The 2,737-nt window shown below is 42.0% G+C and overlaps 1 non-coding gene across 1 annotated transcript; it reads left to right on the top strand.

The window, feature by feature from the left end:
• The first annotated feature begins 2,293 nt into the window (after positions 1-2,293).
• TRNAT-UGU (transfer RNA threonine (anticodon UGU)) lies at positions 2,294-2,365 on the top strand. The gene has a single exon. It is a non-coding gene; the product is annotated as a tRNA-Thr (tRNA).
• Positions 2,366-2,737: the final 372 nt, after the last annotated feature.

The following is a 2,737-nucleotide window of genomic DNA, read 5'->3' as shown; positions in this document are numbered from 1 at the left end:
CCGAAGGTCAAGCAATTGAGCACCTTAAAACGGGGGTGGCCAAGCTCCCCTCGAAGGACCGACACCAGCAACGATGCCTCGTCACCAGGACCAATGAGGCAGTAAGTGCTAGAGTGTTCCTTGAACGAGGCGACCTCCTCCTTAGGGTAGAAGCGGCACTTGCACTGCTATACCATTTCGTGTAGTAAACGTTTATACCTCCTCCTATGTACCAATCAGCAAGTGAAGTGCCATGGGGACTACTCACAGGTATTTAAAATCAGGTGAGAATATTTTCCATGCATATTGTGCATACATCATTTCGCCAAGAGAGCATGTTAAAGCTTAATGCTACGTGTACTGCAGACTTGGCAAGTTGGTGCATTGTGATGTACTGCTACAGCAAAGCTCAAATTGAGCATGAAGGACAGAGACAATGGCAAATAAGGATATCACAGGATGAGCGCTTTTCTTTAATTTTTCCTTGACTATTACGCCTTTCCTTCAAGCTGAAACTGAGCTGTGCTACAGCAACACGGCATTAAAAGCTGAATGCTAGAACCAGAAAGCGAAGCTCACACAAACGACTGATATACTGCTGGCCACAATTTCGCCGCTAGTGCCGCATATTCCTTGTAAAACGCAATATACAAACACCTTGATGTGTGAATTCATTTTTTCGTCCGCCAGATCTGGCCAGTGGCTGCGGTGCTCAGCTGCTGATCCGACAGTCATAGGTTCAATCCTGGCCGCGACAAAAGTATTTCGACCGAGGAGCAGAGGCCCGTGTTCTGTGCGATGTCAGTGCTCTTTAAAGAACACCAAATCATCAACATTTTTCGGGGGCCCTTCACTACGGCATCTCTCATAATCGTATCTTGATTTTATGGCGTAAAAACAGCGATATTACATAATGCTTAGAACACTTCATGAAAGAATCCGATGAACAACAATCATTAAAGGAAGTCGCATATTCTATAGCATTGTCTTTTTTGTAAATTTTGTCAAGTTTCTGCTCGTACTGCCAGTCGCGTTACCGTGCTTTGCAGTTCACCCAGCCCTAGTACGTTCCACGATGGTATATAAGATGCAAGGACCCCATATACAGGCTGAGAACTGACATGCTCCTTTTTTTTTGTTTCACCTGTCATCTTCAATACTACGGCAACAACTACCCATCACCATATCCTTGATGCCTTTTACGTTCCTACACTGATTTGTCAAACTGCGGACCTGCCGAATTCGTCCTGGACGTTGTTGGAGCGGTGATTCTCAGGAGCAAGAAAAAAAGGTCAGGAAGTAACGTATGCTCCCAACTCCTCGGCCACCTTCCGCTCATTGCTTATCTACTTTTTCCTTACGATCTCTGGCTTTCATTAAATAATTTTCGCCATGATCTCTCTCTCTCCTCTCCCTCTCTCTCTCTCTCTATATATATATATATATGAAATAGATGATCAGAGTTTCTTCCGGCTACCGTAAAAAAAAAAGTTATAAACTTCGAGAATAGTGTAGTATAGGAAACAAAACAATAAAATATTTATTTAATCCTAACAGTTTCGGCTGGTGGACCAGCCTTCTTCGGAGGATGTAAGTGAAATGATACAAGTTCCCGTAGCAGAGGGTCACCCTCACAGTTTAAAGACCCTCTCTCTTTTTTTTGGAGGGTCTTTAAACTGTGAGGGTGACCCTCTGCTACGGGAACTTGTATCATTTCACTTACATCCTCCGAAGAAGGCTGGTCCACCAGCCGAAGCTGTTAGGAATAAATAAATATTTTATTGTTTTGTTTCCTATACTGCACTATTCTCGAAGTTTATAACTTTATATATATATATATATATATATATATATAAATATATATATATATATATATAAGACTGCCAGTCATATATATACTGCCAGTACGAGACACTCGTAATGAATCAGAGAAACAAGTGTATACTTAAGGGCTCGTTTTTCGTGTTTACACAATATTAATGAGATCTAACAGACAATAATGCCAAGGAAGGTATAGGGGAAATTATTAGGCCAATTGTAATGTAAATGAGAAGAAAGAAAAGTGGGTGAAAAGGTAACTTGCCGTGGGCAGGATCCGAACCTGCGACCTTCGAATAACGCGTTCGGTGCCTTTAGGTTGTATACGGGGGACTATTGGTCAGCTGCCAGTTAGGAATAAGTTCACGTGATACGTGACGCCAAACAGGCTCATAAAGAGTGTGCTACTCTCGCCACCATGGCTACTAGTGGCGCTGACTGACACTCCCACGTTTAAATTGACAGAGATACCTAATACAGTAGCAGGAAGATAGCTGTCGTGGTAGCTCAGTGGTAGAGCATCGAACGTGTTATTCGAAGGTCGCAGGTTCGGATCCTGCCCATGGCAAGTTATCTTTTCACCCACTTTTCTTTCTTCTCATTTACATTACAATTGGCCTAATAATTTCCCCTATACCTTCTTTGGCATTATTGTCTGTTAGATCTAATTATATATATATATATATATATATATATATATATATATATATATATATATATATATATATATATATATATAATGTGTGTGTGTGTGTGTTTGTCTATTTTTGGCCAGAATATCTCGCGGGAATTATCGCTGCCCGCTTTGTAGGGCGTCAGCGTGGATTTTTCTCTGCACCCTTCATTCTCCGCCTGACGTTTGGTTGGTCCATGCTGTGGCGCTGACACATTGTGTTTGCTACGGGTGCCAATTGTCCGGACAAAAGACAACAGGCGTGCT

Source organism: Rhipicephalus microplus, unplaced genomic scaffold, assembly GCF_043290135.1.
Source record: "Rhipicephalus microplus isolate Deutch F79 unplaced genomic scaffold, USDA_Rmic scaffold_14, whole genome shotgun sequence".
NCBI lineage: Eukaryota > Metazoa > Arthropoda > Arachnida > Ixodida > Ixodidae > Rhipicephalus > Rhipicephalus microplus.
Note: the sequence above shows the minus strand (reverse complement) of the source record. Positions and strands in the feature narration are given on the sequence as shown.